This window comes from Tetrao urogallus, assembly GCF_951394365.1.
Source record: "Tetrao urogallus genome assembly, chromosome: 4".
In the NCBI taxonomy this organism is placed as follows: Eukaryota; Metazoa; Chordata; class Aves; order Galliformes; family Phasianidae; genus Tetrao; species Tetrao urogallus.
This window is the reverse complement of record NC_136817.1, coordinates 48,984,775-49,009,992: the sequence shown is the minus strand read 5'-3', so window position 1 is coordinate 49,009,992 and position 25,218 is coordinate 48,984,775. Positions and strand designations below refer to the sequence as shown.

The 25,218-nt window shown below is 42.3% G+C and overlaps 1 protein-coding gene across 1 annotated transcript in view; it reads right to left on the bottom strand.

Annotated features, from left to right (window-relative positions):
- RBM47 (RNA binding motif protein 47) overlaps positions 1-15,757 on the bottom strand; it is a gene marked incomplete at both ends in the record, with an annotated part of 40,645 nt that extends 24,888 nt beyond the window's left edge. Inside the window, one exon of the mRNA XM_079534054.1 lies at positions 15,556-15,757. The remainder of the gene's footprint in view (positions 1-15,555) is intronic.
- Between the last annotated feature and the right edge of the window lie 9,461 nt (positions 15,758-25,218).

The following is a 25,218-nucleotide window of genomic DNA, read 5'->3' as shown; positions in this document are numbered from 1 at the left end:
CTGCTTGTGAGGTAGCTTTTGCAATTATACAGGAAATGGCAGTCTGTCAGCAGGTTAACCAGGTGATAAATGATCTTAATATCAGAGAGACAGTCTCTTTTCCGAAGAACTAGCTAAAATCTCAGGAACAAAAAGGGCAGTGACTTTTTACCCTTTACCCTTTTCACAAATATAAAAGGTAAATTTTTAAAGGGAACGTATTTCATTGGTGAAATTTGCTACAGTCTGCATGCATCTGAGATGGTTGAAATCTGACCTTTCTATGGCTGTATGTATCTTCAGAACACCACTGAAGGTAGCCAGATATCTGCATTTGAAGACATTGCTCTTCCCACTATGTTACTGCAGACTATTCCTAAAGAAAAAGGAAGGTGCTTTTGTGCAAGCTGTTCCAGTCTCCCCAGTCTGACTCAATAACATGATTTACCATGGAACCTCTGAATGTGGACATAGTGCCTAGTGTGCAGATTAGCGTAGCAACTAGCAGATTGTCATCTGTGCATCACCTGCCCACCAACTTAGAATTCCGTATCACCTCTGAGGCCTGAACACGTCTCATATGTATTAAAATTTTAAAAAGTTATTTTCTATCTATAAAAGTAATTAGCTGCTTTGTTTAGGGGTGCCGGTGAGGAGCTGGTCAAATTTTGATTGGTGGAAATTTTATTAATGTGAACTAAGCCAACTCATTCTTAGTGCCTCATCATCATGATTGACATAATATTGACATCATGTTTGACACTGATGCTACATCAGTCATTCAATTTGTTTCTCATATTCACATTATGGAACTGGTGATAGCGCATTCCAAGAAAATATAAAGTGACCAGGTGATGAAGTATCTGCATTTTGAACTTTGTTCTTTGTAAAATCTTATCTGGAGGATGTACCACAAGACCAACAAAGAGCAATAAGGTGATACTGAGGCTTTAGACTGCTTTTGTGTCATTTTAATGGAGATTCTTTGGAAATTCTATGATCTTTTGGGAAAAATGAAGACCATTTTGCACATGAACAGATTACTTTTGGCCTGCTGTTGATCTCTTTAGAAGATTAAACATAATGTTGAAGGAGTAATTGTTGAGCACAGTGTGATGGTTGCTATGCAAGCCGTGGACCACTTGAGACCTGGAACAAGGAGAGAGTTGATACTCCTACTTGCATGAGCAAGAGAAGGACATGTGGTGGTGGGGGAGACACACTGGTTTGGACATGACTTCTGGGAGGCACTGCAGATGCAGGCTAGTGCCTGATCTGTGCCCACATCACGGGAAGCTAAACTAAGCACGTTCTCACTGTATGCTTGGTTTTAAGCATGAAGCTCTGGAAAAGGTTAGCCCTTCCCCCTGGACCACACACCAACACTGGCTGTGAGTCATTTCCACACATTAACAGTTGTATAATTTCAGTGCTTCCTCCAGTGAAGCTGGAAGGCAGTACATTTTAAACTAATGAAGGAAAGCCATCCATGAATCTTACTGCTACCAGATACAACCAAGGACAGGAGCCTCCAAGTGACTGGCAGTTTCTAATGAAGATATTCAGTTGTACTTGGAATACAGTCAGCTTCAAGATAGAAACAGCATTTCTAAGATCTAAAGCAGTCTTTTGTATTTGGTGACTAGGATGACAGATTTCTTTGAAAGAAGGATTTTCTATAATCACTCCTCTATCAATGATTACAACATTTGGTAGGTCATCTAGGACTGGCCACTGGACAGTGGAGTCACTGATCAGGTTCCCAATGGCACAGTCTGCATCATTGCTAAAGCTATAGGAAATGTAACCACAGTCATAATATCACCTTGAAGAATGGTGCCTGAATACAGTTTATAGCCTACGGTTGCTCCTCGGTTGCCAGCAGCAGCAGGCTTGGGACTCGTGTAGGGCTACCATGGGGCTGGAGGTGGGGTGAGCAGCTAGGCCATGTTGTGCATGGTACCACCACATTGTGGTATCCTCAGCACCCAGTCTGCAGCTTTGAGACCTCAGCCACAAAGAGGTCTTCTTAGGGCAAAGAGTAACAAGAAGACTCATACTCCTACATGCTCTTCCACTGAAATTATCTTTGCAGACACTGAATGATGACTAGAGCTTGGTTGAGACACACTTTACAAAAGGCTCTTCCATGAGTACACTGTGATCACGTTTCACTAAGAACAGCCACCATCTCTCCTACCTCAACTGGCCAAGGGTCAGCATGTTGAAGCGAGCTAAGACCAGCAGCAACTTACAGTAAAATGCCTAAAGCCGTTTCAGCTTAGCACAGGCACTCTTGAAGCAAAGCTTCTGTGAAACTTTGAGCTCACAGGTGTTGACTGCTCCAAAAATTTAAAATTGGAAAGGGACTGAAAATGCATTTCTGCACATTTCTTTGAAACCATGACAAGAAAGCAATGAACATACCTCATTGTCTTTGCATAGCAGTTAATTTCCCTGTTTGCTTATGATTCCCATGATTCTCTTGCATGCTCTTCCTGTTTGTGATGAACACTTGGTGCTCTCAGTCTGCTTTTCTAAAAACGGTCATGTGCCCCACCACAGGCGTACAAAACTGCACCATGACTGCCAGTCCCATTCTCTCTGTTTATAACTTTCAGATCTGCTGGCCAACTTCATGAAAACAAGGGCTAAATCTAAGGAATGAAATTAAGAAGTGAGAGCTTGTTTTGGCTGGGCTACTGCCTGCCCTGAAAGGCGATGTCCAGCCATGCTGAGTGAAACGCGCTGCAACAGTCTCCAGATCTGCTCAGCTGAAGAGGAAGAGGTACAGGAAAGAGCAAAGAAAAGACACAAGAGGAGGGAGGATGGAACAAGCTGAGGACACAGGACAGGGATGGAATTGCTCTGCATTCTTACAGAGGCACTGTAGAAAACCAGACTTAATAAATTCTTCTACTCATAGATCATCCAATTATAATGATGTTAAATCCTTCAGTTCTTGTCTGTCAAGTTCACACTGAGATAAGGAGCTAAGCATGATCAAGGCCTTTGCAAACTCTGCAAGTGCCTAGGTATTGGTCCTAGGAAGTCTGACTTAAAATGGAAACATATTAAAAGCAAACAAACAAAAAGCACAGAAGTTCTATCTTTCAGATACAAAGTTTAATCATTACATTGCCCAACTACCAGAAGCCTTATCAACAAAATTACACAACAAAAAAGGTACGCAGTTACATTCTAACCCTGAGTACAAACCAAATTTCCCAGTCTGTGCTACGTATTCATTTTGTTAAGCATTGAACTTAATAAATGCATAACTTTTAAGTATATAAGCTAGCTTCTGGAAAGGGTCCTTCTTCCTTCAGTAACACTAGATTTAAGCTTTTTAAAGAATACTACAGACGAAAATGTAAAGTTACTGGAAAGTCATTGAAATAGTGAAAACATCCAATGGGATGTCCTATAGCAAGAGTTAAAAAAAACTGATTATTGCAGTGGTGGAAGGGAGAGATGTGCTGCTTTTTTTTTTTTTTTTTCAATTTTTTCTTCAGTTCATTTGTAGAATTATTGGCTACAAAGAGAGCTGCTTTCCTTCCTTCCCTCACTTTCTAGAAAGAGCTTGCTGCACAGAGTGATGGTTTGAAAGAGTTGTTTTTCTCATATTTTCTCCCATTTTCAGTTGCTTTATATATCAGTTGGCTAATTTTAAGGCAATAATAACAAAGGAGACATATTCAGAAAGAACTGACCTAATAAAACTGTAAGAAACACCTAAAATGGTGGAACAGGTTGCTTAGTAAAGCTGCGAGTGCCCCCTCCCTGGAAGCACTCAAGGCCAGGCTGGATGGGGCTTTAAGCAACCTGACCTAGAGGCAGGTGCCCCAGCCTACAGCAGGGGGTTGGAGCTAGCAGATCTTAAAGGTCCCCTCCAACACAAACCATTCTATGATTCTATGACAAATAGAAATCTGAAGAGTGAGATATATCCTTTACTAAGGATGTATAAGGAACAATCCCACTAGCTGTCTGGCTTGTGTTTTGGAAACCTCTGAAAGCTAACATGCAGTGCTGTTGTATATTTATTTCTGCAAAAGGAAAAGCCAGTTTATTTATTACCCCATTATTGGGCTTTATGTCTGATGTTTTTATTCTCAAAAGCAGCAAAAGCACCAAAACAATGTATTGTTTAATACCAAACAATGTTCTTGTTTCCCATCAGAGCAGGGAAGCCAATGCTTGCTCAACTGTACAGACAGAATGAATATAACCATAAATTTAGTCTGGGCTTATCAAAGAAAATAAGGAACCACGTGAAAACATGGGAAAATTTATAATAGGAGCAGAGAGAATCTATCACTACCTGTCAAGAATGTTCCTAAGTGCCTGTCATACTGGCAGTGCAATGTTTTACAAACTCTGTTGCGAGTTCATGGCTCAGAAAGAGGAACTGACAGCTGGAGATTTGGTGTGGGGAAGACAAATGTGTTCTGTTTCAGTGGCACAGATGCAGGCAAGAGCCCTGGGTGCTGTAGTCAGAATGTATGCTGCTGCTGGAGTCATCCTCCTGACTGCTTTGGAGCAGTTCTTATGGTTTAGCCCAGAAATTACAGACTGCACACAAAAGTCTAATTAAAACAGAGAGTTCTTCTCAACACTTTTGTTTCTAATGATGCGTACTTTCCATCCAAACTGTGTCTTGGTTTAAAAAAAATCTCAACCAGTCACAACATAATCCTCTACTCTTTACCCTTTACTCAAATGCTCTTGTCTTTTGTGGAGGAGCTGCAGGGCAGATACTCCCTTTTGAGGGAAGATCACATTTATTTCTAGAAGGGAGAGCGATGTGGGTCACACTGTGCTCTCACAGAGTGAAGCTCTGGAGGCAACATGGCTTGAGGCAGTCCAAGAGCATTTCTACCCCAAACAGAAGGCTGGTTCAGCTGCCTGGCTCAAGCCAGTTAGATCCACTGAGGCCTGAAAACTTCACCATCAGAGGAAGGGCTGGATCTCTATTGTGCTGCAGCTTCTTTTGGCTTGGAGAAAGATCACAGAAGAGGGTACACATGTCCTTTCCATTGCCTCTGTTGGGGAAATGCTTTGCGTACTCTGGTCCCTGGTCCCACACACTCTGTGCATCTGCATCATGCTCAGTTCTGCAGATCATGCTCTGCCCTGTCTGCTAAGCACTCACACTCTATAAATGTCTGTTATTGAGTATGTTTTTGGATGGAACCAACTAGTTCTTGAAACAAAGCGCAGATGTGGCTCCATCAACAAGCAAAATGGATTAGGCTGTGCCAGGCATGATTGCCTGACCTGATGCAGAATTTACATGCTGAGATGTCCCTACATGACTCCGTTCTGTGTCCCAAACACATACCCTCAGTTTCATGACTCTCCTCTGCTATGCTTCAGGTGGTGAGAGCTAATCAAAAGCATACAAGAAAAGCTAATCAAACCTTAGGACTAGGAAGAACATCACAGCTGCTAGAGAAGTCTCAGGATAAGCATCTTAGGGATGAGCCAGCCTGTTCTGAAGGAATTAACAGAGCAGTACCATGTACCATTCATGCAAAAGAGATAGCAGCTCATAGTGGGAGCTGCTAGAAGATAAGGAGTGGTCTTGGTCATTACAGCCTTCTTCTTACCCCCATGAATCTGACACATGCTCCATGGGAAAGGATGAAGCAGTAGAGATGGTTGTACAGCCAGGGGACTCTGCTGCGGCCATATTCTCCCCACAGATTTGTACTCCAAAGTGGGAAGCAGTGATAGTCTCAGGGGTCATGTTTGGGGTCAGCAGGCCTCTCAGTCTTGCAGTCCTCCTCAGCTCCAGCTCGTCTAGGCAGCAGCTGATGCCTTGGGAAAATCACCTGTTAACTATGTTTTATTTTTCCTTACACAATGCAGAACTTTTAGTATATGCTAGTGAAAGTTACTGGTTACAAAAGTTCTCCAAGCACGAACAGTATCCAATAGGAGAAATAAATTTGGAAATTGGAGATGCAAGCCACAAATGTTTGACTCTCCTATTTCCAGGAAACTTTGTATGATTCTATTGAAACCTGCCTCAAGCTCAGGTGAGGAAAAACTTATTCTCCTTCTGGTTGCTCAGAAGTGGAGCATTGATCTGAAATCTGGGCATATAGCTAAAAGGCTAATTCAGTTACAAATTTAAAGAAACTCACATCTAACTCCCCATCACTCAGTGTGATGATCTCATGTACACACACTGTTCTCAAGGTAGCACTGCTAAGCCAAGCACCCAGAAGATGGTTTGCCCTTCTTTGGTGCTGTGCCCAATTCTGCCCACACAAGTGCTGAAAACCAACCCTGCAAAATGAAGAAACCTGGTACAAAAGTGCAAACACACACACACATACACACACAAATAGACACCTCACAGCATAGTCTGTAGCTGAGCATCAAACCACCAACCACAACAATTTAAGTGCTGTGCTGTTACATCCATCTTGTACATGAAAACATCCTAATGATAGCAGGTGAATGGGAAAGCTGTATTTCACAATCAAATTTTAACAAGGCGTTTTGCCCTGGGGATGGTAGGCTGTGCAGAAGAAACAGGTTATTGTACAAATGCTCTGGGGTGGGAGGAAGAGCCATCCAACTGGCAGCCGACTGCACAGCTGTGTTTTGGAAACCTGGTTTGTTCACCCACCAAATATTTGGCTCATAGATTTTGGTGCAAGTGGTGGTTTAACATCCTGAAACAAGCAAGAAAGTGGAACACCCTGAGAGAAAACTTTGACAGGCATTCATTTAATGAGTCAGAATGCCCTGTTACCTGACAGCATTTTACACATGAGGAATTATTTTAATTGCCATTTAATAATCTGAGAAACTGCAAAGGTTTGAGTGTTTCTTTTCCAATACCAACCATCCAACATGGGTAACATCTGTGTGCCCAGATGTGTCCTCCTCTGCGAGGCAGAACTGCTCTCTCTCTGCACCCAAACCTGGTGATGGATGTAGGGATGGAGCCCTACACTCCCAGCTCGTTGCTGCTCACTTCCTTTTTTTCTGGGCCCGTGGCATGGCTCACATCTTCCTGGTGTTTGTGTCTGCTCTTTTTCACATGAGCAGCCAGAGGAAGTAGAGCATGGATCAGAAACGTATTCTGTTTGAAAGCTGACTTGAACAGATGCTCCAGGCTGATACATTCATTTTGGTGATAGTTCTCTTTAAAAAATCTCCCAGCTTCTTTATTCTACCCCACATTAATTTTCTTAAAAAGAAAGAAATAAAAATTGACTCTATCTGTCTCTTACTGACAGAGCTGAAAGAAAATTTATACTCACTGTAAATTAGCTATTTGACTAAAAACTGCTACTCCCAAATCTTTTAGCTCATAAGCAAATAGGAAAATCCATTGCACATAAAAGTACTGCCAATATGATACTCATTTGAGGCTTCAAAAAACTGCCCCAGGAGCTAAAATATTTAACAGTCTTTTTAACAGTCTTAAAGCTGCTACACTAAAGAAAGTGATTTTTTTTAATTATTATTTTTTTTTAATAAATCAGGGGCAAGTTCGATCTGGAATGACCAAACTCCAGCTGCTGAACTGTGTGCAATGGCCCCATCAGGAACTGCCATAATCTCTGAGGCCTGCAGATATTGGAGTACAGAGCATTAACTCTTGCAGTCAGAGCAAGAGAGATTGCACTCATTGGCCATTGGCTTGCTTGGAAATCTATTCGATCCTTGCAGATGTTCTTCATCTCCCTTATGCAAACTTGTGGATCTTGCACGCTAATGGTCTGAGTGACACAGAACAGAGATTTTCAATTTCTCGCTTCCCTTATAAAAGACGCCTGCCATCTTAAGATAGGAACTATTGTAGGAACTAGAAAGCCCCTTTTAAAAATGATTTGAACTTCAGTACAACAATATTAGCTGAAAGTAATTTACATAATTGCATCTCTGGAAAAGCCAAATTTAACCAAAATAGAAAACTCCCTTAAACTGGATTGGGCAAGCAGAAAAAGGAAAGAGAAGTCAAAGATCCTATCCCCTGTAGGCTGGCATGTTAGCACAATTCCACTTTCATAATGTTGCCAAATTTTGACATCCTAAAATGCTGTCAAAGTCTGACATCTGCAAAATAAGATTTTTCAATATTTTTCAATTTTTTTTTTTTCACACTTCCCCATTACATTCAAGAACAAATCTGTCAGGCCTCAAAGTTCAGCTCTCTGATAAACTTGCATGCCAGTTAGCAACTTGCCAAGCAGAACAACCCTGGACTCTGGACACAAAGTGTTGCTGCATGCAACTGGGGCTCACAAGGACCTGCCAGAGCCCCTTGGTCATGGAAACAGGAGTTTGCCAGTATTGCTAACAGTCACTCAACATTCTAAGAGAGAACGATAATTCTGCGTACTTCTTTCAAGATAATTTCTTCTTACTGTCCTCTTTCTAACCTACTTCTTCATTTTTTTTGTACAACAGACCTTTAATTAGATTACCAAGCCAGTAAAATCATTAAGCAATTAAAAACAGTTTACATCACATCTATATTAACACGATTACAAAGTATTTAAGATTACAAATCAGACCCTACATGCCTCTCCCAAAACACAGACAAAACTCCCAGTAACCCCCATGTCATTACAGCCAACACGCAGCAGAGCTGTACTTTCATTGTGCTTTCGTACTGTCTTGAGGACACTCCCAAGTAATTCAATGATTTCTTTATTGAAACTTCCTTGTCTGAAATGCAAATGAAGATCAGAGCTGATCCTACAGTATTAAATGAACTGGAATACATTTTTGTCTCCTTAACCAGACTTAATTTCCATTTCTTCCCTCTGTTCTTCCATAAAGGCACACGTCATCATTAAGATAAAAATAAACCTCTTTCTGTACCTTGCTATCAAGACTCCTCACTTTTCATTTTTTCCTAGAAGAAACAAATTCTTCATCTGAAAGTCATTTTCACTGTGCAGAAAGCAGCCACTTTGAAAATGGCTCAAATCAAAGATTAATTTAATGGCTTAGATTAGAAGGGACCCAAAAGACCATTGAGCTCCCACTCCCTGCCATTGGCAGGGTTGTCAGCAACTAGATTAGGTATGTGTGTTACTCCAGTTAGTGACATTCACAGTATTTGCATCCAGCATCAGCACTAACTCACCAGCAATTTAAATCAAAATATTCCAGCAGAAAATAGATAACTACCTAGAACAAAAAAGCTTGGCACAACAATCTAGAGCTGTGCATGACTCCAGTTTTACTAGAGCTATATGTCATTACAGCGATAGTAGAGAATCTGAAGGATGTTTTTTACCCCAGCTGATCAAGAACAATTTTTTCTATTCAGAAAGTATTCTGGAAAATACTTGCTTGTACTCTTTAACCTGGAAAGGAAAAGAATATTCCTTAGCTATGTGTCTTATCTTTTTATTATTATTATTATTGTTGCTATTAAAGTTGTTCTGAGAATTAAACTCAGTTATATTCCCAGCAGAAAGTCACTGATGATATTTTTCACAATTCACATGTATAACAGCAAGATTTCATTCTCTGTAACATTTTGCACTGACTTTGTTTTAATAGTTTCTTTGACATTTTGGTTGAGAAAAGTATCGTACTTCTTCAAATGACTGTTGAGTTCAGTTTTAAAGTTTCATGGCTGTGGTCACATTTCTCCTCATTTCTCCTTTCCTACTGGAAACAATTGAGGCTGGGGTCTCTCACCACTGACTTCCCACTTCCCAAGACATCTTATCCTCTTGTGAACCTCAGTGAGAGAGACAAAAGAGGAAGATGGGAAAGAAACTGTACAGTACAAAATGGACCAGGAGGCATTTTGCTGATTTTAGGTTGAAAGCCTACACCTCAGAGTGTAGATAGGCAGCTCCTCCAAATTTCAGACTTCCGCTCTACTTTCTGCTCTCCAACTGTCTTGATGTTGCCACCCATGGCATTGCAGTTTCAAAAAATATTTCCTTGCCTAGGGACTTATAACTGATGCAGAGCTAAGCTTTATGTTTCAAGACTTACTGATGAGGAGTTCTAAGTAAAAATAAAGCAGTGATAATAGCTCTAGTAACCTCTACTCAATCTACTGTCCTCCATCCATGCTGATGGTACCTACCACCAAGTCACACAAACTTTCCTAGCAGCAACCCCAGGCATTCTTCCCACATTTCTACAAGGGAGTGGTGTGTAAAGAAAATTGGAGAGGTCCTTAGACACATGCTATCACTTCGTAGTACTGCAGCTTGAGATTTCCCTTGGTTCCATCCTTTCTGTTACGTTTTGTGAAGGGCCCAGTCAGGTAGGGCTGGATCAGTTGTAGAATTTGCTCATAATCATAACCTGATGAAGCTCCTTTGGCATGCAGTAATGGTTATGTAGTTCCCAAGGATAGTATTAGCAGGAACAAACACTATGCAAAATAGAGAAGTGTTTGCAAAATCAAGATTTAGGCTATCAACCTCACTGATTAACACTAACAGATAGAGTAATCCCAACAAATTCAAGCTGGAGCTGCCTACTCATCAACTTTCCACTGTCAAGTCATTAATGTCTGAGATATTTACAGATTGTCTGTCTACATCAAACTAACTACAGGTATGGCCTGAGCATCTTTGCAAGCTGTTCAAATGGAAGAACATCATGATAAAATGATGAAGTGGCTGCCTCAAATACTGTTTGGAGAAGAGCCATAGACAGGGTTAGAAAAAGTTCTTTCTGCACCTTACTGAATGTTAATACAGCAGTTTTCCCTTCAAAGCACCCCCATTACTGTGGTGAAAATATTTGGCTCAGTAAAGCTTGGCCTGATCCCAGCTGAAGTCTATCTAAGGGCTGCTTAGGAATCCAAACAAGATGTGCACTTTTACTGGGGACCGCTATGAAAATACATCACTGCTATAGTGCCATGCTGTTTGATAATATCTTTGTAAGAGACAGGAAGGGCTGGAATGATGAGTGTTCTTACAGCTCGTCAGAAAGGATGAAAAGCCAATAGCAACTTCACACCTGTAAAACATGGCTTCCTTCACTCAACAACCATAAAAGACATGGGTTTGAAAAATTTGTGTTCCTTTTTAAGCCAAATATTACATGCACAAGAGGCAACCTGTGTACCTCTCTAACTCAATTCGCTCCAAGTATGAAAGTTAAATGTCTTTCCAGCTTTTGCTCGATATCAGCTGTTTCTTACTCTCATACCGGGATACGCATTGAAACCCTGCATAAGACCAGTAAAACTGCAAGTTAGGATCCCGCAGCATGAGAGCCTTATTTTGTCAGGCATTTAGAAAAATATTTCTGCTGCGAGTATTGGTTATTATTTCTACTTTTGTCTGCCAGTGTGTAAGCAAATACAGTATCTTATTGGCAGTTGTTGTTAAACATTGGAAGTAAAGAGAAACACTGTGACCCAGCAGTGTGGAGGCAGGGCTGCCATTCATTTGGATAGGCATGTTTAATCATCAACTACATGCTGCACTCTGATCTGGGCAACATCTGACTTTTGGTGAGATCAAAAGTTATGAAAGTTACTACTGAGAGCAACCACTCACAGAAAGAAGTGTTTTCTTTGGAAGAACACATCACAGGGAAGAAAAACTAAATCAAGATCTTAGCACTCATCTCTCACTGACATCATTGGGAACTGTACACGCATGCATTCAGCACAAAATAATTTTTGTAATTAAAATAATTAAAGTCACTTCATTTCACGGAAATGATATTTCATATTCTGCTGTAATTCATGGGTTAATACTTTGCATCATTTTAGCAAAATTGAAAAGCTGAGGTTTCAATGCAACTCAAGTTTTTCTGCTCTGCTGGAAGTGTGCAAGGCTGTTTACATATCTGCAATCACTGTCTTTTAAGGCTTGCACTTTACCTGATCATTTCATTCACTGCAACAAAAAGAGGAAAAACAGTTTAATGTCACAAAAATATGCTTCTGCAAACTGGCTCTGAAAAGCTAAATAGTTCCCCTTAGAAAACTCTTACTTCTATAAAAGGCACAAAACCCTTGGTAAAATTCATACTTCTGCCTTCAGGAAGTAAGTGAATTTGACGATAATGCTTTAAATTTCTCCTAGAGTAATGTGAAGGAGAAACTCCTACCATGTGGGTGTTGTACAAGTGGACAGCTAGAGAAAAGCTTCTCCAGTACTCATGGGCAGAAAAGTGCAGAGCTGCATCGCTGTAGAAGAACTTCTACAGTAGTAACAGAAGTAACTTGACGCTACTTCTAACCTACTTCTGTCCCAAGCCCAAAACATTAGCAATTGCCTTCTACAGTTGCTGTATCAAATGAAAAAACAGTGACTATGAATATCTCCATGTGGTGATGTCCTTAAAGAGACCCAGCCCTGGGTAGGAGGCAGAGCAGTACTCCTGGTCCCACCATCTCTGCCTGCTGAGCAGCTGAACCCAAACTCCACGGCATGGGAGCCACGTGTTTCCTCAGTGCTCCTTCCCCAGCTTGTTGCTGCCAGTCCCCATAGAGCTGCTGGATGTGGAAAGTGCACAGGCAGCCCTCTACAAGGGTACTGATGGGCACAGCTGTGAGCCAGGTAACCCTGGCAAGACCAGGCACATCTCCTTTTTGGAGATCTTCAAAAGTCATCTGGATATGGTCTGATATTGACACACTGTTGTGTGTGTTCCTGCTTGAGAGGACTAGAGGTCCCTGCCAACCTCAGCCATGCTCTTGCTCTGTGATTCCAGGCTCACTTAGGAAAGATAATTTCAGGGGAGAAATGGCCAAGTTTTTCATGGCCCTGTTAAGCAGGTCTAGTTTTAATTATATGAAAATTTGTTTTTGGCACTACTTGTTATTTGCCATCCAAACACTGGTCAGCGATACAGAGAAAGCATCATTTCCTGCATAAGTTTGTGCAGAGGTCGTCCACTTTTTAATATATCCCTTTACTCTGCCTATTTCTTCAAATATAAAACTTTCTTCCTACCCATGAAGAGTTACCACAGTGCCAACCTGGGAAAGTGTTTCTGTAAGGTCTTTGTAGGATCTGTGATATTTTTTATTAAGCATAACTCTAGCTTTAATGTCTATGCCCCTTTAAGGGGGCATTCCCTTTAAGGGTGAAGACCAATTTCTTTCTAAACAGGAGCTCTCGTAGCAGCCCAGGCTAAGCATTGATCTGCCCTCTCCACTTTGTGTACCAGAAAAAAGGTTCCACAGACAAAGCTGTCCCTCATGATACCTGCTTCTTTCATCGTATTTACACAGGTTTAACTAACCAAAACCTGGTAAACTGCTCTGCTGGAAGCGCAGTCCATGAAATGAAATCTGCTTGCTTCATTTTTGCAAATAATAATATGTTATTATGTACGGCAATGATCTAAGTTACTTAGATTATCAGATTGTCTAAAACACAAATGAAACGTGCCTCAAAACCAGTAGCAACAGAGGAGAACTGCTGAGGGCTCCCACTAGCACAGTCAGCTCTCTGATGAAAATTTGCTCAGATGTTTTGGAAAGCAACTAGCAGTATTATGTTGGACAGTGGTCCTGGGGATAGCCCTTCCCCAAATGAGGTGTTTGCAGTGGATTCTTCTATAATCCATCAGTGGGAAAGACAAGGGTATTTTCCACAAAAATATTTCCTACCTCTCTGACACATGTTAGCAGTACTGAGCTGTAAATGCACGGCTCAGCCATCCCACTGAATGCTGCTGCATTTCTCCCTACTGTCACAGGCACACCATGGCACATATGCAGTGTCACAACCACGGCCGTGTCAGGGGCATGGGGGATGTTAGCAGTCTTCTTGTAATTTTATTTACTGTTGATACCACAGTAATAATCTCTCAGGCCAAACTAAAATTGTAATAGGAGCAACAACTGTTTGAAGTTTAGTTTAGTCATAAAGCATGCACTGCACCACCTTTTTCTCTGTTGCCTTTAAACTGTTATGGCCCCCATGCCCTGAAACCTGCCTATCTGATAACATTTCTTCTTGACTCCTTGATTTGGAGATGGAAAAGGATTGGAGCTCCTCTGAAAGCAGTCTGCCATTGTGCAAACAGGGCTCAAAGACTGAACAGATCTTTTCAGCTGTCCCATTCCTTCCATTTAAGCCACATAAGCTTTCCTGCAGTCACCAGCTAGGACCTTATCATTGTATGAAAACAGATGAGATAACATTGTCATCACTTTTGTTTTAGATTTTCTTTTTTTCTTTTTTTCTTTTTAAACTCAGTCTCTGAGAGCTCTGAGGTAACAGTTGAACTCTTAATTTAGTTACTGCAAAGGAAACTTCTACATCTCTCCAATTTACTGTCTAATACTGGGATCACTGGTGCTGGAAGGAGAAAGCAAGAATCACACACATGCAGATCACATACTTCAGTGATAATCAGTGGTTTACCTCTAAGGATTCACCAACAAACTGAAGCTCTGTGCAGCCTTTACCAACATCTTCCTTGAGCTATATTTCATTTCTTCACAGCAGATGCCTGTAGAACTCTGATTGCTTTATTCTCCAGCAATTTTTCCCTGAACTTTTCTCAAAGAGGTGTAGTGCTGCTAAGAATCGAAATCATGCTTCGCTTAGACTACTTTTAATAAAGTAAATGTGTTACTGCACTTTGGTGCAGCATAACACCACCAAGAATTTACTAAGTGTGTAATGTGCAAGCCCAGTGTGTAATGCGCAAGCCTAGTCAGCAAACAGATCAAGAAAATCTGTCAGATCAGGGAGCAAGCAGCAAGTACAGCCATGACCTGACGCTGACACTCTTCGTACGAAGAAACTGAAAGCAAACATATGAAAAAACCTCTTTCCTTCACTTTGTTTTGCACACAAAACACGCTGCAGCTCCTTTGTGAATACTCAATACACATCAGTCACTTTACACCTAGCATGCTGTGAAAAATCCCCTTCGGGTTTACTTGATAGTCACCTGGGATGTGAAAGGTGATTTCTGGGACTCATCATAGGTACTTATATAAGAACAAACCGGGAAATTACACGTGGGAACAGATCCTGCATGGATGAATCAGCTTCCTTGGTGTGGTAAAAATGTTCAATCACTGAATAAGCTTAAAGAAATTATTTGAAGCCATTCAGCTCCATCTCTCTTGGTAGCATATGCATAATATTTTACTACGAACTTAAATCCTGAAAATTTTTTTGTTCCTGCTTTCTTAGAACACAGCGATTACAAGGAAAAAGTCTTGGAAAAATCAGTCACTTAGTCTATATTAGCAAAGCTCCTTCAACTATCAGCAAGCATTTTTCAGCGTGAGTCACCAACCACATCCTTGCTGTAATAATTTAGTTACACATTTTCTTCAGAAACTTTGATTCATTTTCTTGCTTGCTGGTTAGAAGATGAGCAGAAGCTGGCTGTCATGAACTTAATTAGAAAACCATGAATGAAGCATTCAAATGCAATGGCACAAGATTTTGTTTTAAATGAAGGCGCAACAAAACCAAAACAACTAGCTATTAACCAACCCAAGCATTAGATGACACGACACAGCCAAATGTATCTGGCAAAAGAAAGCAACAAATAACAGTGCTCTTCTCCACCCAAGAACTTTTCCCACCCCAGATTTCTACCAGGGGAGTCTTTGGAAATCTTGTAACTGACCTCTGCTTCTTCTTTGCTCCCAAAAAACCAAGAGAAGGTCGGTCAGCAGTGCACAGTACCTGTGGAGAAGTCGGAATGCTCCCGTGTGTGCTGGTGGCTGCCAGGCTCCCCTCTCGTCCTCGGGCAGCCCCGTAGCTCTGCAACCACGGCTTGGTGCTCAGGTCAATGTTTTACCAGGCAGCCTCTGTCCCACCCGCCCTGCAAACACCAAATGGGAACGTGGCACTGGGGGGGTGGCCGCACTTCTACTGCCCTGTGCTCCCCCGGGAAAGCAAAGCACAGAGCGGGAAATCTGTTGAGTGGGGATAAGTGTGCCACAGAAAAAGAAAAAAAAAAAAGGCCTAAGTAAATGAGCTATTAATAGATAATTAATGGCAGGTAAGTCATGATAACCTTTCTCTGTATTGTTCTAACACTGCTTGCAAGCCTAGGCGTGCCAGGCTGAAAGCTGAGAGGGAACAGGTAATTTATGGGAGTACACAAATTTCCAAATAAATCTCCAGCTTTAAGAGAACAGGCATTCAAATTACAGCTAAAAGTTCAAAAACAAAATGTCAGCAAGGAGACTTTTTTGCTGTACCCTGAAACCACAGTACGAAATAACATGGAGGGAGGCTGAACAGAAAAAGAAGCAAAAAAAATAATCAGTGGTTTACCTTCAGGCAGAGTCACTGCTCCTGTGCTTCGGCTGCTCGGGAGTGCCCAAAGTTAAAGCTCTACCAGCAATAACAGAGCTTTTACGTTCCCAGCAGGTTAACAATTACAAGCAGAGGACAGCAGCAACGGGCTGGCACCAGTGCGTGGTGCTGACAAGGTGCCACTGCCACTCCCTGTGAGGAGAGGGCAACTGCAGGACCTGGGAGGGCTTGGAGACCTGCCCTTGGGGGTGCTCCCAACATCAAATCATAGAATCTTTTGAATTGGAAGACACTCTTGAAGGTCATCTAGTCCAAACCCCCCGCAATGAACAGGGACACCTACAGCTAGGTGCTCAGAGCCCCATCCAGCCTGACTTTGAATGTCTCCAAGGTCAGGGCATCCACCACATCTCAGGGCAACCTGTTCCAATGCCTCACAACCCCTTTCATAACTAGCTTCTTCCTTATATCCAATCGAGATCCCTTGTTTTGGATTGAAACCAGTTCCCCTTGTCCTATCACAACAGATTCTTCTTAAGTGTCTTCCCCTTCTTTCTTATAATCCCCCTTCAGATATTGAAAGTCCGCTACCAGGTTTCCCCTGAGCCTTCTCTTCTCCAGGCTGAACAGCCCCAGCTCCCTCAGCCAGTCTGTATAGGAGAGATATTCCATTCCTTGGATCATTTTTGTGGTCTTCTGGATGCGCTCCAACAGGTCCTGTCTCTCCTGTACTGAAGACTCCACATGTGGACGCAATTCTCCAGGTGAGGTCTCACCAGCGCAGAGTAGAGGGGCAGGGTAATTTCTCTCACCCTGCTGGCAGAGCTTCTTTCGATGCAGCCTGGGATACAGTTGGCTTTCCAGGCATGGGCCATGCCTGGCCTGGCCGTGCTCAGTGACATGGGCTGAAGGCTGCCAGCCAAATCTCATGAGGTTGGAGGGGCTGTCTCTGGTCACTGGCATACTGCACTGAATGACGGGTGGCAGGGGCACAGACTGACCCAGCTCACCACACATGTGACACCACAAGCACCAGCAACCAGACTCAAACAGTAGTGTGAGAAGTATGAATGCTTAACGTGATGTGCTCCTGGAGGAGCAGTGGAGTGAAGGGGGTATGACCCAGGGGGCTTCCCACATCCACCTCTGCAGTTCTCAGATGTTCAGAAGGAGAGCTGCATGGCATTCATTAGTCCTACCCGCTGCAGTGATGCAGTGCCAGGCTCCTGGAGCTGGTGGGGAACATCACCTCTGAGATAGTTTCCCCAAGTGAGGCCATGGCTGCCAAGGCTTAACCATGCCATGGTGGTGAAGCGAGCTCTGTGGCTGCAGCCCAAGCTGCATGCTCCAGTGCACCCAGGCCTTCTGGGCTCTCCATTGCACCACCAATCACTGCAGATGTTTTCAGGCGTGGCATCCCTCCTGCTGGTCTGCCTGCACACATGGGGAATCTCTCATACGTTTGGGATGTAAGGCCACCATTGCTACTGCCTGTGACTTGCTGATAGGACAAGCCCTTGGCATGAGTATGGAAGCCATATGGACTTTTGCACAGCTAGACATGCTGCTGCAGGACAAACTTCAAGACCTGACCATGTCTTTTGCACATGCCTAATTAATTCATCAGTTTGAGTTCCCTCTAGACAAAAAAAAATATATTCACAACTGCTTTACAGCATCTGCTCCTGACTGTGAGGAATAACACTGTGACTAGCACACAGATGAGTGGAAGACCCACCATCTTTTGCCATCTTCCCCCCAGGTTTGCAACATGATGCTTGCCACATCATGTTAACCTCTTAGTACCTCACTGATCCCGCTCGTGCAGGTGGAAATACCAACAGCAGCTCCACAGAGCTGTGGCTATCAGCTGTGCGATCACCATGCAGAACAAGGGGCCTTATTTGAAAGAGCTTATCTCTGTTGTCAGCCTTGCCTGACCAGCTCGGGGGAGCATTGCAGTGCTGTCTCTCTGCTGAATGTTTCCAACTCGAGATCTCACAGACCTTACTAACCACAACTGGAGGAATGGAGCTACCTTTCTGCCAAAAAGTCTCTTTTCAGCTTCTTCGGCATTTCTGCACTGTAGAAGCATTTCTACAGAAGACATTCAAGTGGCGCAGCCCACTCATCTGCATTAGGTGGAGATTTTATCACTGCTGTGTTTTGCGTAGCAGCACTGCTGCATGGGCTCTGGCAAGGCTGGAAGCTGAGGCAGCAGCAATAGGATTTGGAAGTGGCAGAGAGGCACGCTGGTGCTCATATTATGGGATCAGCTCAGATTTTCTGTGGCTGGTAGGATAGACAAGGCCTCTATTTGCTGCCTGCTATGGGAAGGCTGCACATCCACTCACTTCTCCAAGGTGCTAATACTTCTGCATTGCTTGCAAGCACTGTACAGGCCTAGGAACCACTCAGGTTACACGCAGTATTGAACCAAAGGAAATTTAGTAGCAGTCATAGCTCCCAGGTGTAGCTACCACAGAAAAATGATGGCTTTGCCATACTACAGCTGAAGCTGTATCAAGCCACACTGAACAAATACGATAGTAATAATCTGATGGGTCCTCTCACCTTATCTGCCCCAATAGACAAGCTGCTATAACACAATAGAAACTGAAGTTTTTTAATTGTTGGCAACCAATAAGAAAAAAGAGATTTTTTTTCTGTATGTACATTTATATAGTTACTGCTTTCTGAAAACCCAGTCTTTCATTCATGTAAGCTTCTATAACTTTTTCTCTGGTTTTCAGAGACTAACATCTGAATAAAAGTCATCCCAAAACCATGCATTTTAAAATTCCTTGGAATGAAATAGCAGTGTGTTACATCTGAAGGCAAGACATGAACATGAGGACTGAAGTGCCATTGTGAGGTACTTCTCTAAAGTGTTAATACCTCTGGCTCTTCACAGACTGGAACAGGCTGAGATAAAATAATGTCCCAAAGGCCATGCAGCCTGCAACAGGACCCACAGGTATCACTGCCCACGCTTCTCAAACAAATGCAGGCACCTTCTGTCCAACCCAAGCCTAACAAGCATCTCCTTATTTTCTTCTTTTGAAGTTTTTCACAGCAGCAGATTAGGTGCTCCCAGAGAGGTGGATGCTTCTCAGGAGGCCAAGCCTGACTCTGTCATCTGGTCCAAAGTTCCCCTCACTATGCTTTCACCAATAACTGAGGGCAAGTTTGTGATTAACGCACCACTGCCAGAGGGAACTGTGACCCACAGAAACTTGGCATTTTGTTCTCCCGTCGGTGCGCAACCTTTATCACATAGCGTAGGGTTCAAGGGCAGCGTAACACTTGAGTATTTACTTACTGCAAATGGAGGAGGTGCTGGGTTGCAAAGCATACAGACTGTAAAGTCGAATGTTAATTTAGTACAGAAACTGTATATTCTTGGGCTAGCTTGGGAGCAACCAAAGTAGAAGATATGGATACTAAAAGTGAAAAAAACTTAAAATACATAGGCTTTTGGGACCAAGCATTTTCAAGAAAACAACAGCTTAATAGTGAAGTGTTAGCAACCCTAACTACAAAGGGATCAACAACAAAACTAAAACATGAGGATCAGATAACAGAAGGGAAATTTCTGTTCTGCAGTACTCAGTGCAATGAAGCACGATTTAACTTTATTCCAGTTCCCTTGTATTTCATCCTGCATGGTAACACTCACTTCGGAGGCAGCACAGGCAGATCCATAGGGGCTGCTGCAGACACACTGAACAGTTTATATTCCCATTAACAGCCTCCTGTACCTGAGCACATGGTGCAAAGAGGCATATGTTCAGACTCATCCCTCATCTGTTTCAAAACCAGCTCCTAAGAGATGCTGGAGCTGTGCTGATGGCCCTCAACTGGAACTGCATTCCCCATTCTGGGCCAGAGGGACTGCTGGTGCCTGCTGTGAAAGAAATAGGTGGGAGGGGAAAGTCATCCCCACAAATCTTAGAGGAACTCTACAGTACTGGAAAGCAGCAGAGAAATGAGGTGTCCATTGGGAGAGTTTTTCAGCAGTGGCCTGAAGGTGGCATGCATGAGGACACCTCTCCCTCCAACTGTGCCTTTGGCTGGGCGTCTGAGCTCTCAGAAATCCTGCATGGCCTTGCTCTGCCTTCCCTTTTATCCATCATTTAGTGTTTGGGGCTGAGCTTCCTGAGCAAAACGCACTGTAGATCTTCATCTATTACAGAACGAGTCCTCAGCTCTGGACAGACAAAGTGCTCCCCCAGTGACAAGAGGAAAGAGGTAACAAGGGAACTATTTACAAAATGCCTCTGCTGGCTGATCCCAGAGCTGTTTTGCTATGTTTAACCGGGCAGTTTCAGTCACTGCTGTTCTCTTGGAGGGAACAGACCTTACAAAATACTCAAGATATGTAGGAAAACTTGCTCGTGATTCACAGGGAAACTGAATACTGGTGAGAAAAAAATATTCGCAAACGCTTTCATTAGAGCTGATTTGTTAGATACTTGGCTAACCAAGGAATGGACAATGCATGTAGAAAATTATATAATGCCAGGTTAGAAAATTTCTGAAAAGAAGCTGCATTCAGAAACGCAAAAATGGCATTTCGAAACCTTATCATCCAAAGCTTTCTTGAGAGCTCTCTGTTTTGACTTTATCTCTGTTTTGTACAAACACACTATGCTTGTGGTTTAGTAACTTTTTACTGCAGACAAATATTTCAAAAAACTCCCTTCTTTGTAGCTGTTTGACCGCTTTTACGTGTATTGCTGCATTGCATGGTGCCACCCATAGTCACGTGTAGGAAAGGACTGTTAGAAAATCTACAGCTTAAAATCACATGTATGCATTCAGCATGGGTTTGATGTTAGTACAAAGCTCCCCCACTTAAGCTGCTTATGTGTCTTCGCTCTGATAGTTACTGAATAAGGAGAACCTTGGATTCAGGCTTTGGCAGTGCTGGTTTAGTTGGATTTCTCACCAGGCAGTCAGGATTCTATGCAGTTTGGGTGCTTAGGAGATGTTCCTGGTGCACTTCTCAAGACACCTGTGTCTGCCCATGCACTCACTGCTAGAGATGTAGCTGCCTGGCAAGCTTCCATGTGAAGGAGCAGAGCCACTAATGCTGCACTAGCACTGACAGAAACGCTCCTCAGTGTGTTGCAGAACCACTGTGTAGATCACATGCAGGCAAGGTAAACCTGTGTTCTATCAGCCTGGCCTTGGGTCGCAGGGGTTTGACATGCCTGCAGTGAACAGTGCAGAGACCTCATGGATTTCCTCCCACCAGGTGCTAGTACTCTAGGGATGTGCTGCTAGGCATGGGGAGCAGATAGAAAGTGAGAGTTTCAAGATTAAAGTGATTATAGATGTCTATGACTGCTGCTTAGAAAGTGGAAAAGTTTGTAAAATTAAACAACTGTAATGCAAGTGTAATGCTTTAATTATTTTTCTTCTTTGAAGTATACTAATAGGAAAACAGATTTCTTCTGCTTATGTTTCAGTTAAGGATTTAATTAATTTCTTTCTTAAATATGTTTATAATGCATACAAATTAGATTAATACAAGTCACAGCTTGGGACAGGACTTTTTTTTTCTGTATAGTTTCTTTAAGATAAAAAAGAAAGTGTTTATTTCAAACAGGAGAGTATTTGTATTAAAAAATATTTGCTGCTTACCTGCATGCCTGTCTATCTATCTATCTATCTGTCTATCTATCCACCTGTCTTTCTAGTGACATATTACATTAGGTTTTAAAATGCTCTAGGAGATTGGACTAGGTATGTGTAACAGTAAAAACAAAGAATTTCTAATGAATATGTTGCTAACAATGCTTTAATTCTACTTTTCTGGGCTTTAACATTGGAACTGAAAGAACCCTGTGTTCATTCTAGGAGTAAGCAGTCTTTTTAGCACTGTCCTTAGCACCCAATGTTAAATTTAGGCAAATATTTGCCATCTAATTCCATGCCTAACATTTGATTACATGTGACATCTTTATAGAACTTCACAAGTGCAGCTAGTTGATTTGAATGAACCCCAGGAGACAAGTAACGTCTTTATTTAAAAATAGTGCTGAGGAAGATAACGCTTATGGAGATTTTATAACTGAATGGAAAAGCTAGGACTGAGTCAACCTTTCCAGCAGATATAGCCAGGCATGTGAGAAAGAGAGAGAGGCTGTTTAGTAATCATATTCCAACAACAGAAACCACTGAGGAGGCATGTTGGTCCCTGGTGACCCACAAAAGCAGGGCTCCTCTTCAATCACCACCCTCTAGCCAGAAACAGATACAAAGCTCTTACAGCTTTGGACACCTATGACCAGGATTAGCATGAAAAAAACTTACTGGCAGCTTGAAATGGATACAGTAAAAAGAAATGCTGCTTGTTTGCAATGGGTGACTCCCTGTTAAAAGGCACTGAGGCTCCTCTCTACCTCATCTCTGAAAGGTCATGGAGAGCAGGAGGGATGCCTGAGGACTGGAGAAAAGCCAGTGGCACTCCATTCTTCAAAAAGGGCAAGAAGGAACAGCAGGGAAACTACAGGACAGTCGACCTGGCCTCTGTTGCTGGTAAGGTGATGGAACAACTTTTCTGGATGCTGTCTCCAAGCAAGTGGAAGGTTATCAGGAGTAGTCAACATGGATTCATCAAGGGGTATGCTGGTAACTTTCTGTGATGTCATGACCATCTGGGTAGATGAGGGAAGAGAAGCTGATATTGTGTACCTTGACTTCAGCAGGGCTCTTGACACTGCCTCTGACAGTATCATCATTGGTAAACTTAGGAAGAGTGGGAAAGATGAGTGGACAATCTCAGCAGACATATTGATACAGATCTCTGCAAGACCAGATCCTGAGGGCTATACTTAAATATTTGGAAGCTATTATTTAGCTCTTAATTATCTCCATACCTCAAAATATCCCTCAGCTTCAGCAGACAGTCTCTTACAGCATATCCACCTCATCGCCAATTAAAAGAACAGGAAGATGAGATTTGTGCCTAGAGGAAGTGGTGTGGCTAGGATGGAGCTTAATGGGCAAACACAAAAAGATAAAGAAAGTTTAGGAAGTTCGGGATGTAGTCAGGACTTGATAATTGTCTGTAGAGAAATTAAGAGATATACAGAAGTGGTTCAAGAGGACCAGGTGATGTAAACTGGGTGGTAGTAGTTGGAATTGTGTGGTGGTAGTTGGAAGGAAAGGTAGAAAACAGCTGGGAAAGCACCTTGTGTGTAGAGTCAATCAAAGTAAATTCATGAATTCTGAAAGGAAAGCAATGGTGGGACAAGCAGGTTCTGGGTCAAACTGATGGCATACAGACCATCCAAGAGGCACTGATGAAAAAGTCAAAGTGGAGATAGCTCAAGTGTTTCAAGATTCCTAGGAGGAACTGAATGGCTGGGGCCATGCTTGTGACCAGAGTAATTCATGGTGGAGAGCTGCAAGGTTGAGAAGCTGAACACTGATGGGTATGTGGGAGCTGGGCTGAAGGAAGCTGGGATGCAGCCACAGAGGGATAAAGCTTGTCTTGCTGACAGGGCGGTGGGGAGGGCTGGAGGGAACCAGGGCTCATCCTGCCAGGGGAAGGGGGAGTGGGAACCTAAGGGGTAACTGTTCAGCAAGAAGGAAACAATGCGCCTTTTTCCTGTTTGTGACAGAAATAGCTTCAAGCAGATTTTCTTACTTACTAAAAATCTTCACATAAAAGGAGCCTAGGAGAACCAGCAATACCCTCTCTATATCACATGTGCAATAAAAATATGTTGCTAAACTTGTTTTTTTTTCCTATGTAAGGGCTAAAACCAGAATATTGTTTACTTCTATGCACACACAACCAGTAATACTTTCTGTTTGCAGTGTTCCCATCCATTGTATGAAAGCTGAAGAACTGAATAACACAATGTTCTGTACCAGAAAACTGCAGCATTTAGCTAGTGTATCAGTTTCCCAGAGTAGTTTTATGGTATTTCTATTTTTTTAGATCTTCCATTAATGCTCAAATGACTCACTGGATCAGTTTTTCCACGCAAAGAAATGATTTAAGGGTAAATCTGTAATACCACCTTCAGCAAGCATATTGATGCATTTTCTGAGGGCAGGGGTAAATGGCAACTTCTGTACCAAATAATCTGTGCAACATAGCTGTCCTGAGGATTGCAGTGTGACTGGTGAGAAAATTCTGATTCAAGGTATAAAATGTATTTTACTCCTACATCCATTTTTACAGTTCAAAAGCCTTTCACAAGATTCTGCAAAATTCATGTTGCGAGCTTTCAGATTATGCAGATGCTACATTTCGATAGCTGAATCCTCTGCTACCCATTAATATGAAAGTGGGAGCTGATGGATACATTCATTTCAGGGGGAAAAAGTGCTGACTATTTTTAAGCACAGTTGCGGTTGACTGGGTTTCAGTTCAGCTCACCTGCAGGCTAGAACTCTGATTTGGCAGGTTTGGATTTGATTTACATTAGAACTGGAATTACACAGTTTGCTCTAAGTAACCTTTGCATGTGACAGAGGAACGCTTGGGAGCAGCTTGTTCTTGCAAGACTTCTGCTTTACTTGAATAAAACCTCTTTGAGAACAACAGTTTGCATTTGAGTTGACCTACATCTGTACTAGAGATCTTCAGCTGTGTGGATTCAGAATGGTCTCCAGTGAGGATTTAAATGCCTGAAATGAAAAGATGTATCAAATTCAACATAGCTTTATTTATTCCATGTGGATTTAAGTTTGTTTTTTTTCCAGGCATTTGAAGTTTTGTCTGTGTTCTGCACTCCTGCCTGGGTCATTTTGTGGCACTGCACATCACTCATTGACAGCTAGATTTTCTTGTTTCTTAAACACAGAAAAATAGGAGTACTGAAACCATTGCTCTGAAATAACATACACTCAGAGGGCTAAAAGGATGTCACAGATCGTTGTGAATTGAGGTGACAAATCATATTTTAATGACTACTAACACTCCAAGCATTACTGGATTAAGAGAAGGATCTTACAAAGAGTCTCAGGAAAGACTGCAAGGCAGCTGTTTGAGATTTGCTCA